Source organism: Tamandua tetradactyla, chromosome 26 (assembly GCF_023851605.1).
Source record: "Tamandua tetradactyla isolate mTamTet1 chromosome 26, mTamTet1.pri, whole genome shotgun sequence".
In the NCBI taxonomy this organism is placed as follows: domain Eukaryota; kingdom Metazoa; phylum Chordata; class Mammalia; order Pilosa; family Myrmecophagidae; genus Tamandua; species Tamandua tetradactyla.
This window is the reverse complement of record NC_135352.1, coordinates 20,105,137-20,122,637: the sequence shown is the minus strand read 5'-3', so window position 1 is coordinate 20,122,637 and position 17,501 is coordinate 20,105,137. Positions and strand designations below refer to the sequence as shown.

Genomic DNA, 17,501 nt, shown 5'->3' with positions numbered 1-17,501 from the left:
GATTGGCCGATAAAGGCCATGGCCACTGAGGCTCTTTGATCCTCCGATTGAGGGTCAAAGGGAGTATACCTGCGGTATGCTTCCAATAATTTTTCTAAAAAGACTGAGGGCGATTCGTCCGCTCCCTGAACAACCTCTCTTACCTTGACCAAATTGGTGGGCCGGCGTGCGGCTGCTCGGAGACCCGCTACTAGAGTCTGGCGATAGATGGACAGATGCTCCCTACCTTCAGAAGTGTTCGGGTCCCAATTAGGGTGGTGCAGTGGGAACCGATCGTCGATGACATGCTGGAGTTGGGTGGGTCTCCCGTCTTGTCCAGGAACTTGCTTCCTGGCTACCAGGTGGATCCGATCTCGCTCTTCTGTGGTGAAGAGAGTCCCCAGGAGTTGTTGACAATCATCCCAAGTGGGCTGGTGAGAGAACATAAGGGACTCCACCAATCCAGTCAGCCTAGTGGGAGCCTCGGAAAAAGGAGGGTTATTATTTTTCCAGTTATATAAGTCAGAGAAGGAAAAGGGCCAGTATTGCAAAGTGGGCATTTCTCCCCCATGTCCATCATCCACTGGAGGCCCGTACGGTCTGAGGGGGAAAGTGACCGCCACATCAGATGGGCTTTGTGCTCGTCTGCTTCGTGTACTATGTGCCGGTCCTGGTTCATCTGGGATCGTCTGTTGGTGAACCTGCAGAGAGGGAATGGAAGAGGGCGGAGAGAGAGAGCTAGAGGATGGAGACGGTGAGCTAAGAGAAGGGGGGTCCTGTACTGGAGCTGAAGGATAGGGAGGAGGGGAAGAAGGACCTGCGTCGAAGAGGAGTAGATCCGATTGGGATTCCAGTAGGACTGCAGGAGGTAAGGAAGGATAGAGTTTCGGAGCTTGAGAAGGACCCGGCACCTTGATTGGGAGTACAGAGGGAGAGTCATGTTGACCAAGAGGAGTAAGAAACGGCTTTACCCATGTAGGTGGGTTTTCACACAGGTCCTGCCAAACCATGATGTAGGGCTGCTGGTCCGGGTGGCCATACGGGTCAGGGCGGAAGATGACTGACTTGACGGCCCGAATCAAGGGTAGATGAAAAGCTCCTTCACGAGGCCGTTCCACGTTAAAAGGGGCCACTCGGCCGAGCAGAAGGTCTGCCATTTGCCTTTCTTTACAATAAGAGATAGATTCTGACCTCTTTCCCTGACCTCAGACCAGTGTCTTAAGGTCAGAGAAAGTGGAGTCGACGTTCCCTGACCCATCTTTGATAAAACAAAAACAATTCTCAACACACAAATACAGACAGACACACACAGAGCCGGCACACCACGTTTACACAGTTTCAGAGACACAGTTTCGACTGGCCTGATGACCGTGATCAAGTCTCCCCCCGTCAGAAGGGAAACAGAATCAGAGTCGGCCCTGCAGGAAGCCTCCAGGCGTCCTCGGAGGTCCCCTAATCCCGAGGCGTCCCTCGGGAGAGTGACCTGCAACCCCTGGACACGTCTGTCGGCTGCAGTCGGGTAGTGCTCACGCGACTCTCCGACAGTCACTGCCAGTCTGACAGGCTAAGCAATCGCACCTCAGAGAAGGAAAAAAAAAAAAAAAGGCCTCACTTACTCAGAGAGAGGGCTGTTGGAGCCTCCCCTACGAAGGGCCAATCTCGGTGGGACCTCCAAATGTAAGAATTTGAGAGTTTGCCACGCAAAGGAGGACTCTAAGAGACGTTCTCTCATGCAACACACAAGGGGTTTATTTTCCACACATGCGTGGGGCTCACTGAACGCGCAGGAACAGAGAGCCCCGAGCCTGGGTTTGGAAAAGCTTTTAAGGGGTAGGATGAGGGGGGTGAGGGTCAAGCATGGGTCACAGGTGCTGTTTTGCAAGGAGCAGATAATGAACAGTTTTACAACAAGCATTTCTTGAGCATGAGTCATGGGAGTTGCTTCATGCAAGAAGCAGTAGATAACCGCAGATAACCGCCCCTGGTCAGGTTGTTTATCTTTAGCCTGATGGGGCCCATAACTCTTTTCTTTACAATTCTTAACTCACACCAAATGCATAGCAGTGACTACAAAATGACACAAATGCTTTTGTTGGATATTTCTATCATCCAGAAGCTAAAATATATGTAAATAGCTAAATTAAGCAGGAAAAATTAGCTACTGTTAAGCTTCATAAAATCCTTCTTTACAAATATATGATCCTAACCTCATACAAGGAAACATGCTATCCTATTATCAGGAACTAATCAAAACCTTAAAGATAAATGAAATCTTGGTAGAACAATCCTTTTACAGTGTGTTCCTGGCAAGTAAAGATACATAAAACTACAACCTTCAGCCTGGCAACTTGTAAATTGGATAGGACACCTCTGTAAAGATGCACTCCAACCTCATGGGAAAGGACCCTGTCAGGTGCTTTTAACTAACCAATATGCAGCTAAACTTAAAGGTATTGATTCTTAGATTCATACTTCTCATTTAAAGAAAGGTCTTGGCCCTGCCTGGAAACCTATTCCTACTAGGGGCCTAAAGCTTAAAATTACCAAGGATGAGAAGTAGATGGCAGCTGATGAGACAGCTCTCCTAAGCTGATGAGACAGCTCTCCTAAAACCTAGAATCAGGCCTGCATAATTAATTAATACTGGTGATCTTAGGCTTAAGTCACCCAGATGACATCTGATACAAACAGGTAACCCAGGCACCAGGACCAGATCTGATTTTCATCAGAGTGAATGAACTCAGTGACAGTGCTATAATTTTTATTATTCTATTAGCTCTCTTATTTGCATTTGTATTCTTCCCTTTCTCCTTCTTTGGACCCAGTCCATCACTTTCCATCCTATAAATAATCTTGTCCCTTTTGAACTGCATTTTCTTTCCCTTACCCCCTCTTTCTAGATGCTTAAGAAACTGACAGAGGAATGGGAACCTCCCAAGGAAACTGAGAAAAAAGGGGAGGTTTATTATATTCAGGGGTATATTTTTTCAAAGAAACAAAGTAGAGTGATGGTTTCCAAAGGGAGAAATGAAAACATTGTCAACTACTGCAGAATATTCAAATATAAGAAGAAAAAAATGCTCTTTGGATTTAAAGACCTATTAAATTTTTGTTGACATGGCAACAGTAGTTTGAGACAAGTAGTATTAACGGAGGCTGAGAGGAGAGTATGGAAATAGAAAGAGGGAATAGAGACAACATTTATGAAAGATGTATTTATTCCAATGAACTCTTTTGCAAGATGGCCTGGGTTCAGTTTAAAAGCAACCCTGTCATGAAGAGGTTTAACATATATACTTTTCTTTTGTGGGTTCTCCTATTCCACTTTAGCCAAAAGACTTCGTAATCATTTCCTCTACTGAGAAGCAGCAATAACATTGTAAGTACTTATAGTCATCATTTTGCATTTGTAGAGAACTTAATTCCTTTGACTGTAGGCCACTTTGCAGAAATCAGAAAGTTAAAAAGGTCAATACATTAGGTAAATTGGGGCAAATTTACCTAAGAATGTAGCGCTCAGAGAGAATCTCCAATTGTTGGCTCAACTTGAGGGGAATCTTAGGAGGATTAGACGAAAAGGAGAGCTGGTGAGGGACTTAACATTCAAAATAGGGAAGAGACAGTTGAAAAACAGAAAAAATTAAAATAGTGTAAGAAGTGAGGATTAAGGGAAGCCTTCCTCAATTTGCAATTACTGACCCATGAGAACACATTTAATACTTCTGTTGCCTTCAATAAATACATCTGCGATTAAAAATGCAATATCTGTGCAGAGCACATTGTAAATTATGTGCTTTCTCCTTGAAACAGCCAAGCTCAAGCATTCAGCTAAAGGGCTCAAAAATGTTAATCCTGTGGCAGCAACATCCAGAAAATTCTGTATACCAAGTGAAATAAAAAATAAATGATAACAAATGATGGTTAAATCAGATCATCAGACTAAATTGTAAAGGTGAGAGAAAACAATTTACTAATCATCAAAATGAGGTATAGTCAGTGATCTGTTATTAGTAGGGTTGTCAGATTTCACAAACAAAAATATAGAATGATCAATTAAATTTATATTTAATAGCTTCTATCTTCACAATATCAGCAGAAGAGATACTGTTATCAGACGAAGGTGGTAAGTTTTCACTGCACTCAAATGACCAATTCTTGAGACATGAATGTTTCAAAGAGAGAAAGAACTTATGGCTAGGCACAAAGCAGATCAGACGGCCTATTGGCTCAAAATTCTGTCTTTCTGAATGCAGTAATTCCGACAGTTTTATAGTATTTAAAAGATGGACAGATTTTAGGATAACGAGCACAATGGCTCCAGATGATGTCAATTAGAGATCTAATTACTGAGCATGCACAGACTGATGACATGCTTAGTCACAGAATATATGTAAGAAAATGGAAGCCTTAATAAAATGATGGGCATAATTTTTAGCATTATAATGAGATTTAGGTCACTAGATCAGGCATGTCAGGCAGACCCATTTTGGTTAGATCCAGCTTTGGTTATCAAGATAACTTTGTACTTGGGGTGAGTTAGTTCTGGGCTGACCCAGGTTCCTTCATTAATAAACATTAGGGACTGAGTTTAGTGATCATAAGACTCTAAAGTTGAAAAACCAGATAAAATGTGTAGAAGTGAACATTAGTTGCAAGGTTTTCACAATCATAAGGGCACAAGATAAAGGTTTTATAATTATTATCAGAGATTAAGGCAAGTGGATTACAGTTCAGAGATTTCCCTGTCTCCACTAATACACCAGAAAGTAAAAACAAATATCCACAGAATCATAATCAGTAACCATAATCATCCCTAAAATCCTAACTTCTTGGTTACAGTACAAGGCTTTGAAGTAAAACTAACATGGATTTTAGTCTTAGCTCCACTACTTTATACTATGTGATACTGTACAAGCCACTTAAACTCTAAATACCAATTTTCATTTTCATAAAAGTAATCTAATTAGAACTACAACATAAGGCTGTTCTGAAAGTTCAAATATTAATGTAAGGAAAGCTCTTAATTCTGCCAACTGGGGTTCTACTGATAGAACTGATAGGAGAGCTACTAACAAGTAACATGGGATTTAGGAACTCTTATCTGAGTGGGAAATAAACATTTATTGGGCCCAACTACTGATATCGGGGCTTATTTGTTATGGCAAGTAGTGAGCATGTCCTCAACTAATTTACCTATATAATTTATTATCATTTTAAATTAACCACCGAGAACAGACTCATAAAATTTGTAACAAACCGGTGAGAAGCTACTTTGAGTTATGGGATAACTTTGAATTAACTCAACTGATCATATCATTTAGTTAGCTCTTTAATTCTATATCAGGAAAATCTGTTCCTGAGGGGGGTGGGAGGAATAGAGCCACAGCAATCTAGTTATGCATATAATCTCTAGGGATGGGTAAATTTCAAGATCAGTAGTCCTGAATCAAGGAGAGGTATTGGCTTCCTAGAGTGAAAAAAGACAAAATTTTCTGCCCTATATCATTGCCCCTCTGCTCCCCCAATGAAGATTGGGATGGGTGCCCCAAACTAAAGGATTCAGACCAATAAAATTCTTAGAGTTGGCAAAAGTTGTATGGTTAAAGTAAAATAAAGACTTTATGGAATCAAATATAATTTGAGCAATGAAGTAGAAAGACTTGGATGGACCTAAGGAGGCAAGGACAACCTTAAGGTGTTTTTCGGGGGCCATATCTATATAACAATTTGTTTAAAATATGTACTAAAAATAAATGTGAGGTATAGTAGCTTATCAATAAGACTGAGAACAATGGGTACAGAAAAGGTACTTACATATTTATTTGCTATCAACCAATATAGGCAAAGATTCTTCAAAGAAGCCAGAGACCATTTCTTTCTAAGTTCAGGAACCATGTTTTTTTGTCTCTTATCTGAACTCTATAAGTCTGCTAAATAACTCACTGCAGTTCTAAAAATGCCATCTCGTTCAATGTTGACCACATCTCTGAATTTGGTGCTTAACAAGTAACTACTATATGTCATACACTATTATGGAATAACAATCTTTTTTTCCTGAAAAACCTTAAAAACCAATAGATTAAGCCAACATCAGTAGAAATAAGTACACATGAAGTCAGTTGTCAGGGATACTAAAGTAACTATCTGCATTTATAGTATCCAAGGGCCAAGAGTAATGGAAATGGAGAAAGAAGAGAGAAAGAATGATTATCTGAGCTATGGAGTTACTGAAATAAGGTACAAGAAGAGCTTTCTGAAAGAGTCTGATAAAAAAAGTTTTAAAAAGAATAATTTTACAGGTAGGAGGAAACATAGCACTGGTTTAAATATATATGACATATGGAGTAATAAAGGGCACCAAAGGCATAGGAGGACAAAAGAAGAATACCTATCCAAACTAGGGACTGGGAAATCTTACTGAAGGAAGGGTTTGTGTCTATTGAGCTAACTCAGAAACTAAAAATGATTCAGAGGAATGGTGGATGGTTTGACCAAAAGTTAGATAGATAGCTCTGTGTTAGGCAGAATAATGGTTTACCAAAAACATACACCTCTAATCACCAGAAATTAAGAATATTATGCTACATGACAAAGGGGAATTAAGATTGCAAGTGGAATTAATATTCCTATTCAGATGACCTTAAATTAGGATGAGTGTCCTGGATTATTCATGTGGGCCCAATGTACTCAGAAGGTCTTTAAAATGGAAGAGGGAAGCAGAAGAAGAAGTTATGCAATGTGAGAAGGACCCAATCTGACAATGCAGGCTTTGATGATGGAGAAAGAAAGCCATGAGTCAAGAATGCAGGCAGCCTCTAGGAATTCAAAAAGGCAAGGAATGCATTTTGCCCTAGAACCCTGCTGATACCGTGATTTTAGTCAGGTGAAACCTATGTCAGACTTCTGAACTATAAAACTATAAGATAAATAAATCTGTGTTGCTTTAAAGCACTAGGTTTGTCATTTGTTGTAGCAACAAACTGAAAACTACTAGAGCTTGGCTAAAAGAAAGCAAGAAAATCCTGACACTACATTTTCACCTATCAAGTACAGAAACTCTATGAACTTATTTTGACTAATAACTGTGCAGGGAAGATGCTTGGATAAGAAAAAAATGACAAGATATCTTTGAGCATGTTTAACTTCAGAGACCATTTGACACACTAACAAATTATCAAAAGACAATGAGAAGTCACTGACGTAAATGAACACACAGATACTCCATAGTGAAGACTGTGGAAATATTTGAAAGTATTGATTAATATTTTAGAGGATGGCAGAGTAAGGAAACCCAGGACCCACTCATTCAACCAGAACAATTATTAAACAAATATGGACTGTCTGAAAAAACTATTTTGAACTCTGGGGCCAGAATACTGTACAGCACCCAGGGAAGAGCAGGAGAAAGAGGCTGATAAATTATGATGAAGAACAGTAAGTTGCAACCTTCTCTTCTCACAGCAGTAACCAGGACCCATTCCCTACTCCTATGGTAGACCAGTATGGGGTCCCAGCCTCTAGCTAGTTCACTGGTGACAGAAAGGGATGTAAAAATTCTCTTCTCCAACCAGGGGTGGGTATCGTCAATCACTAATAAGGCTTTTGATAAGCAACTTCAGATCACTGGTGGTCAAATTCTGAGGATGTCAATTGTTTCAACCTGGGCAGCAGTAGTGAGGATTTAAAGACATTATGCTTCCTCAGGGATATCAGGGCAGTTATTTGAAGGGAAGGCAAAAAATGCTCAGCTTTGGGGAGCTGTGGAAGAAGTTCCTGGTACCCTTCCTGATCTCCTCTCTAGGGTACTCTGGAGCCTGTCTGTGTCCCCTTCATGGGTTCCTGGCCCTTTTCTGGCTAGGAAAAACTGAACTGGGGAAAAATCTCTCCAGCAGGCTCTGCCTCCCAGACTTTGCCCTCCAGAGAAAAGCAGCTTGAGAAACTGAAAGGAGTGTAAGAAACTATAGAAGTAGACAGTCTGGGGCAAAGGCATGCTAGCTTCAAACACTTGGGAGGGAGAAGTCTGTCTCCTGGGAAACAGAGGGGACAACTAAACTCCTTTAAACAGGATAACTCCAAAACCAACTAAGAAGCAAAGGACCTGGACAAGACACAGACCAAGAAAGACAAGGAAGACTATGTACACTGCATTTGACTTGGGCAGGCCTTCCTGGTAGGAGGGCTGAAGTTCAAGAAAATCTCTGTCTTAATCAGCAGCTGATTACAAAGCCAAGAAATAGACATTTCAGGGAATAAATTCCAGAGTTAATATTTTCAAATATTAAAGTGTACAGCATACAACAAAAGAGTATAAGATAATCAAAGAAGCAAGAAATGATATCCTGTCCAAAGAAAGGGGATAAAAATCCAGAAAACACCAATGAAGAAGACCAGAATGTAGACAAACACACATTTAAAATAATGGTCTTTAAAATGCTCAAGAAGACGAAGAAAATGCAAAAAAAAGAACCAAAGGAAAACAATGAATGAGCAATATGAGAATCTCCCAGTAAAGAGACAGAAATTTAAAACAGGAAACAAACAGAATTACTGGAGATGAAGGCTACAAAAACTGAAATGAAAAACGCACAGGACGGTTTTAAGAGCAAATTGGAACAGGCAGAACAAAGTATTGGTGAACTCGAATACAAGACACTTGAAATGAGTCTGGCTGTAAACCAGAAAGAAAAAAAAATTATAAAGAGCAAAATAGCCTTAGACACCTTTGGAACTCCATCACTGTAGGAGGCCCAGAATGAGAAGAATGGAGATAAAGGGGCAGAAGAGGTAATATTCAAAGAAATAATGACAGGTAACTTTCCAAACTTAGCAAAAGATATAAACATGTATATCCAAGAAGCCCAGAGAACACTAAACAAGATTAACATGAATAAAAATATACCTTCTGTTCTAGTTTGCTAGCTGCCACAATGCAACAAAAACAGAAATGGAATGGCTTTTAAAAAGGGGAATTTAATACGTTGCTGGTTTACAGTTCTAAGGTCATGAAAATATCCCAATTAAAGCATGTCTATAGAAATGTCCAATCTAAGACATCCAGGGAATGATATCATGGTTCAAAAAGGCCAGGACGTTGAGGGTTTGTCTCCCTCAGCTGGAAAGGTGCATAGCAAATGTGGCAATGTCTGCTATTTTCTCTCCAGGCTCCTTCTTTCATGAAGCTCCCTGGGAGGCATTTTCTTTCTTCATCTTCCAAAGTCACTGGATGGTGGACTATGTGTGATTCTCCTAGTTTTCCAATCATTCTCATGGATCTCCTGCTGTTCTTGTGGATCTCCCATCATTCTTGTGGCTCTCACTCTCCAAAATGTTCCTTCCTTTAAAGGATTTCAGTAAACTAATCAAAACCAACCTGGAATGGGTGGAGTCACATCTCCCTCTATTCAAAAGTTAATACTCACAATTGGGTGAGTCACATCTCTGTGGCAATAACCTCATCAAGCTTCTAACCTATAGTACTGAATAGGGATTAGAAGAAATGATTGCTTCCACAAGATCGATTAGGACTAAAACATAGCTTTTCTAGGGCACATAAATCCTTTCAAACTGGCACACCTTGCCATATATTAATCACAATATTCAATGCAAAGGACAAGGAAAGAGTCTGAAAACTGCAAGAGAAAAAGCAATGTGTTATGAACAAGGGCGGAGTCACAATTAGATTGAGTGTTGATTTTTCATCAGAAACCATGGTGACAAAAAGACAGTTGGTTGAAACACTTCAAGTGCTAAAAGAAAACAACTGCCAATCAAGAATTTTATATCTGGCAAGGCTTTCATTCAAAAATGGGGAAATTAAGACCTTCCCAGATGAATAAGAAAAGCTGAGGGAGTTCATCACCACTAAATCTGCCCTAAGAGCTACGCTAAAGGGAGTTCTTCATACTGGAAGAAATGGATTCTAGACAGTAGTTAAAAGTGACATGAAGAAAGAAATAAAGACCTGCAATAAAGGTAAACATATGGGTAATTATAAATACCAGTATTACTGTACTGTGTTCTTGGTATGTAACTCTATTTCATATTTCCTACAAGTATGAAAAGGCAAATGCAAAAACTAATGTTACAGTTTATGGCTTAGGGTTTACAATGTACAAAGATATAAGCAGCAACAAGTACAAAAAGAGAGAAAAATGTGAGGACACAGGGGTATAGAAAAAGTATATGTATGTGCTATTTATGCTAAGTTGGTATCAAAACAAATATGATTATTAAGTATTTAAGTTATTAAATTTTAATCCCATCATAACTACAAGGAAAGTAGATTAAAAAATGCATCCAGATATAAAAGAGAAGTCATTCAATATGGTATGACACAAAAAATCAAATAAATAAAATAGTAGGCATTAATGGAAGCATTAAGGGGGAAAAGGGTTTAAGATATACAAAGGCTAATAAATAAAATAGCAGAAGCCCCACATAATCAGTAGTGACTTAAAATGCAAATGGATTAATCTCTCCAGTCAAAAGGCAGAGATTGGGAGAATGGAGAAAAAAGCATGAACCAACTATATGCTCTCTGCAAAAGACTCACCTTAAATTCAAAGATATGAGTAGGATGAAAGTGAAAGGATGGAAAAGATATGTACCATGTGTGCCAGTTTATGATGTGCCCCAGAGAACCCATGTTTTAATCCTAACCCAGTCTTGAGAGGGCAGCTGTTCATTTAAATCCTTATTCGATATTACAGGTTGGAACCTTGATTAGATTATCTCCATGGAGATAAGGCATCCACAATTGTGGGAGCGCCCTTTTAATTAGAGAAGTGATTCGACCTATTCAAGGTGGGTCTTGATTAATTTACTGGAGTCCTTCACAAGAGGAAACTTTGAGGACTTCCGGGAAGGTGGCCGACTAGAAAAGCTTGAGATTAGCCCTGCTCCATGGAAAAGATAGAGAAGGGACAGGAGGACGACTGGGGTGGCAATTTGGGAGTGTGGATGAGCCTTCTGTACCACAAGCAGCACCCTGGTTTAGAGGTTGAGGAACTGTGAGGCAGAAAGCTGGAGCCTGGCACAGAGTCGCAGAGCCTGTGGGAGTGCATGGACAGGAACACAGCACTAGGAAGAAAGCTAGGCCCCATTCCTCAGGCATGTTACCCTCACCAGCACAGCCCCGTACCGGTAACTCACCCTACACCCCATGTACCTGAACTCTGTCACCCATTCCCATTCCCTGTGCTTTAGGCAAACCCACTCCACCAGCCCCCAGGGCACGTATCTGCCCCACACCTCCCACCTCTCCTTCTCCTGTACCCCTCTGGAGCACTACCTCCCCCTCCTTGTTCCCTGCAAGCTGTTGCCAGTGCATAAAGGTTGCAGGCACTAACCTCTATACCTAGGCTACCCCAGCCCCCTCACCCATAGTGCTGCACAGCCTCACCCTAGGCTCAGCACATTGGCTGATAGAACTCCCAAGCCCACGCATGCACACGGGCCCCCAAACACGTTGTGCTGGTTTCAAATGATGTATGGACCCTAGAAAAGCCATGTTTTAATCCTAATTCCATTTTGTAAAGGGAACAGTTTCTTCTAATCCCTATTCAATACTGTATGTTTGAAACTGTAATCAGATCCTCTTCCTGGAGATGTGATTTTAATCAAGAGTGGTTGCTAAGCTGGATTTGGTGATGACATGTCTCTACCCATTTGGATGGGTCTTGATAAGTTTCTGGAGTCCTATTAAAGAGGAAACATCTTGGAGAATGGAGCAATTCAGAGAGAGCAGAGCAAAATAACATAGCCACCAGAAACAGAAGTTCACCAGCCAGTGACCTTTGGAGATGAAGAAGGAAAATGCTTCCCAGGGAGCGTCATGAAACAGGAAGCCAGGAGAAGCCAGCAGATGATGCTGTGATCACAATGTACCCTTCCAGATGAGAGAGGAACTGTGAATGTGTTTGCCATGTGCCTTCTCACATAAGAGAGAAACCCTGAACTTCATCAGTCTTATTGAACAAGGTATCTTTCCCTGGATGGATGCATTTGATTGGACATTCCTATAGAATTGTTTTAACTGGGACATTTTGTCGGCCCTACAAATGTAAACTAGCAACTCATTAAATTCCCCTTTTTAAAAGCCATTCTGTTTATGGTATATTGCATTCAGGCAGCTAACAAACTAGAACACACGTCATTCAGCTCTGGGAATCACACTTCAAAGCAGACCTAGAACTGCACACGTGCAGCTGGGTCACACCTGACCCCAATCCATGAAGGCGTAATGCCAACCTGCTACCACAGCTCTGTGCATGTGCACAAAAGGCCCCAAGCCTTAGAACAGTGCACACCAGGGTTACATTACCCAGACTGGGGCAACTGCACAGCTAAATCCAACCTGGCCACTGGGCTCCCACGTTCACAAACATCAGTGTAACATCCCCAACCTGTGCCCATACCTGTCCTAAAACAAATAACCGTACTGAGTGCCCCACCCCATGCCCTGTTCCCTGCTGTAAAACCATCCTGCAAACTCAAGGCCTTAGACTACAGAAAGAAATCAATGCCCAAAGTAAATCAATCAAGATATTTACATGTCATGAAGACAGCAGAAGATCATTAAGCATATCACAATGTAGACAAATATAGACTTGCTAATGACCAAATTAAAAACACAAGAAGAGACACAAACATTAGAACAACTAATCAAAGATGTTCATACAACTCTACTTAATAAAATAAGTGAGATTGCAAATGCCATGGAGATCAAGCAGTAGAAGAGCACAAAGAGGAATTTGAAAGAATAAAGAGAAAAACAGTGGAAATCACAGAGATTAAAGACTCCATTGACCAAATAAAAATATAGCAGAGGCATACAACACCAGATCTGAAGAGATAGAAGAAAGAATAAGTGATACAGAGGACAGTATAACTGACTTTGAAGATTCAAAACAGCAATGGCAAAATGATGGAAAAATTTGAATGGGAACTCAGGGAAATGACAGACAAAACAAAGTACATAAATGTAAGAATCACTAGTGCCCCAGAAGGAGAAGAGAGGAAAAAAGGGCTAGGAAGAGTAGCTGAAGATGCAATGGGGGAAAACTTCCCAACCCTCATAAAGGACATAAATATACAAGTCAAAGAAGCCCAAAGAACTCCAAACAGAATAAATCCAACTAGGCTTTCCCCAAGGCACAAACTAATCAGTCTGCCAAATGCTGAGGAGAAGCAGAAAATCCTGAAATCAGCAAGAGAAAAATAATCTACCACATACAAGGGAAATCAAATAAGACTGACTTTAGACTACTCAACTAGCACCCTGGAGGCGAGAAGGCAAGCTATGATAAATTCAAGATCCTGAGCAAAAGATTTCCAGCCAAGAATTCTGTACCCAACCAAATTGTCCTTAGCAAAACTGAGGGAGAGATTAAAGTTTTCACAGGCAAAGAAGTCCTCAAAGAATTTGTCAACAAGAGACTGGCCCTTCAAAAAAACACTAAAAGGATCAACATTCAAAAATCTGTAGCTTTTCTATACACTAGTAATGAACAAGCTGAGGGGGAAATCAAGAAACGAATCCCATTTACAATCGCAACTAAAAGAATAAAATACCTAGGAATAAATTTAACCAAACAGACAAAAAACCTATATAAAGAAAACTACAAAAAACTGCTAAAAGAAATCACAGAAGACCTAAATAGATGGAAGGGCATACCGTGTTCATGGATTGGAAGACCAAATATAATTAAGATGTCAATCCTACCTAAACTGATCTACAGATTCAATGCAATACCAATCAAAATCCCAACAACTTATTTTTCAGAAATAGAAAAACCAATAAGCAAATTTATCTGGAAGGGCAGGTTGCCCGAATTGCTAAAAACATCTTGAGGAAAAAAAACGAAGCTGGAGGTCTCGCGATGCCGGACTTTAAGGAATATTATGAAGCCACAGTGGTCAAAACAGCATGGTATTGGCATAAAGATAGATATATCGACCAATGGAATCGAATAGAGTGCTCAGATATAGACCCTCTCATCTATGGACATTTGATCTTTGATAAGGCAGTCAAGCCAACTCACCTGGGACAGAACAGTCTCTTCAATAAATGGTGCCTAGAGAACTGGATATCCATATGTAAAAGAATGAAAGAAGACCCGCATCTCACACCTTATACAAAAGTTAACTCAAAATGGATCAAAGATCTAAACATTAGGTCTAAGACTATAAAACAGTTAGAGGAAAATGTAGGGAGATATCTTATGAATCTTACAACTGGAGGTGGTTTTATGGACCTTAAACCTAAAGCAAGAGCACTGAAGAAAGAAAGAAAGAAATGGGAGCTCCTCAAAATTAAACACTTTTGTGCATCAAAGAACTTCATCAAGAAAGTAGAAAGACAGCCTACACAATGGGAGATAATATTTGGAAATGACATATCAGATAAAGGTCTAGTATCCAGAATATATAAAGAGATTGTTCAACTCAACAACAAAAAGACAGCCAACCCAATTACAAAATGGGAAAAAGACTTGAACAGACACCTACCAGAAGAGGAAATACAAATGGCCGAAAGGCACATGAAGAGATGCTCAATGTCCCTGGCCATTAGAGAAATGCAAATCAAAACCACAATGAGATATCATCTCACACCCACCAGAATGGCCATTATCAACAAAACAGAAAATGACAAGTGCTGGAGAGGATGCGGAGAAAGAGGCACACTTATCCACTGTTGGTGGGAATGTCAAATGGTGCAACCACTGTGGAAGGCAGTTTGGCGGTTCCTCAAAAAGCCGAATATAGAATTGCCATATGACCCAGCAATACCATTGCTAGGTATCCACTCAAAGGACTTAAGGGCAAAGACACAAACGGACATTTGCACACCAATGTTTATAGCAGCATTATTTACAATTGCAAAGAGATGGAGACAGCCAAAATGTCCATCAACAGAAGAATGGCTAAATAAACTGTGGTATATACATACGATGGAATATTATGCAGCTTTAAGACAAGATAAACTTATGAAGCATGTAATAACATGGATGGACCTAGAGAATATTATGCTGAGTGAATCCAGCCAAAAACTAAAGGACAAATACTGTATGGTCCCACTGATGTGAACGGACATTCGAGAATAAACTTGAAATATGTCATTGGTAACAGAGTCCAGCAGGAGTTAGAAACAGGGTAAGATAATGGGTAATTGGAGCGGAAGGGATACAGACTGTGCAACAGGACTAGATACAAAAACTCAAAAATGGACAGCACAATAATACCTAATTGTAAAGTAATCATGTTAAAACACTGAATGAAGCTGCATCTGAGCTATAGGGTTTTTTTTGTTGTTGTTGTTTTTTACTATTATTACTACTTTTATTTCTTTTCTCTATATTAACATTTTATATCTTTTTCTGTTGTGTTGCCAGTTCCTCTAAACCGATGCAAATGTACTAAGAAACGATGATCATGCATCTATATGATGATGTTAAGAATTACTGAGTGCATATGTAGAACGGTATGATTTCTAAATGTTGTGTTAATTTCTTTTTTTTCTTTCTTTCCGTTAATAAAAAAAAAATTAAAAAAAAAAAACACTAAAAGGAGTTCTGACACCTGAAAATAAAAGAAAGGAGAGGGAGATCTGGAAGAGGGCCCAGAACTGAAGAGTACCACTAAGAGTAATTTAAAGAACACAAAGAGAAAGAGGGAAAAGAATATATAGATCTGAAAAATAAAAAGGATAAATGGTGGAATCAAGAAACGCCTTTTCAGTAATAACTTTGAAAGTTAACAGACTAAATTTACCAATTAAAAGATACAGATTGGCAGAATGGATTAAGAAGCATAATCCAGCTATATGCTGCTTATAGAGACTCATCTTAGACACAAAGATACAAGTAGATTGAAAGGGAAAGGATGGGAAAAAGTTCCCACACAAGTTGTAACCAAAAGAAAGCAAGAGTAGCTATATTATTATCAGACAAAATAGACTTTAAATGTAAAGACATCATGCAAGACAACAAAGGACATTATATAATAATTGAAGGGTCAATTCACCAAGAAGATAAAACAATCATAAACATTTATGCACTCAATCAAGGAGCTCCAAAATACATGAGACAGACATTGGCAAAACTGAAAGGAGCAATAGATGTTTCATCAATAATAGTAGATCTCAATACACCACTCTGCTCTATAGATACAACAACCAGACGGAAGATCAATAAGGAAATAAAGAAGTTAAACGACTTGATAAATGAATTAGACCTGACAGACATATATATAAGTCATTACACCCCAAAGCAGAAGGCTATACAGTCTTCTCTAGTACTCATGGAACATTCTCCAGGATAGATCAAATGTTGGGACACAAAACAGGTCTTTATAAATTGTAAAATACTGAAATTATTCAAAACACTTTCTCTGATCACAATAACTGGATCTCAATAACCACCATAAACAAGAGCATTCACAAACATATGGAGATAAAATAGCACTCTTAAACAACCAGTTGGTCAAAGAAGAAATTGTTAGAGAAATCATTAACTCTCTAGCAATGAATGGAAATGAAAATACAACTTATCAGAACTTATGGGATGCAGCAAAGGCTGTGCTGAGAGGAAAATTTGACTTAAATGCCTATATTAAAACATAAGAAAGATCAGAAGTCAAGGACGTAACAGCAAACCTGGAAGAACTTGAGAAAGAACAGTAAACCAACCCCAAAGCAAATAGGAGAAGAGAAATAACAAAGATTAAAGTAGAGATAAATGAATGGGAGAACAACAGAATGAATCAATAAAACCAAAAGTTGGTTCTTTGAGAAAATCAATAAAATTGATAGGCCACTAGAAAGACTGACAAAGAAAAAAGAGGGAAAATGCAAATAAACAAAATCAGAAATGAGAAGGGGTGTATTACCACAGACCCTGAAGAAATAAAAGTAATCATAAGAGGATGCTATGAACAACTATACGCCAACAAACTGGACAACTTAGATAAAATGAACAAATTCCTGGAGACACACAAACAAGCTACACTGACTCAGGAAAAAAGAGAAGATCTCAACAAACCAATCACAAGTAAAGAGATTCAATCAGTCATAAAATCTTCCTACAAAAAAAGTTCAGGGCCAGATGGCTTCACAGGGGAATTTTAGCAAACATTCCAGAAAGAACTAATACCAATCCTGCTCAAACTTTTCCAAAAAATTGAGGAAAAAGTGACTCTAACATATTTTATGAAGCTAATATCATTTTAATACCAAAACCAGGTAAAGACGCTATAGGAAAGGAAAGCTACAGACCAATCTTCCTAATGAACATAGATGCAAAAATTCTCAATAAAATATTGTGAAATCAAATCCAATAGCACATTAAAAAAATTATACCATGACCAAGTGGGGTTTATACCAGGAATACAAAGATGGTTCAACAAAGAAATTCAATTGATGCAATACAGCACATTAAGAAATCAAAAGGGAAAAATCAGAGGATCATCTCAATCGATGCTGAAAAAGCATTCAACAAAATTCAGTATCCTTTTCTGATAAAAAC

The 17,501-nt window shown here is 39.3% G+C and overlaps 1 long non-coding RNA gene across 4 annotated transcripts in view; it reads right to left on the bottom strand.

The window, feature by feature from the left end:
* Positions 1-17,501, bottom strand: part of LOC143669742 (uncharacterized) — a 266,208-nt gene that overhangs the window by 241,740 nt on the left and 6,967 nt on the right. The gene's annotated exons all lie outside the window — the stretch shown is intronic.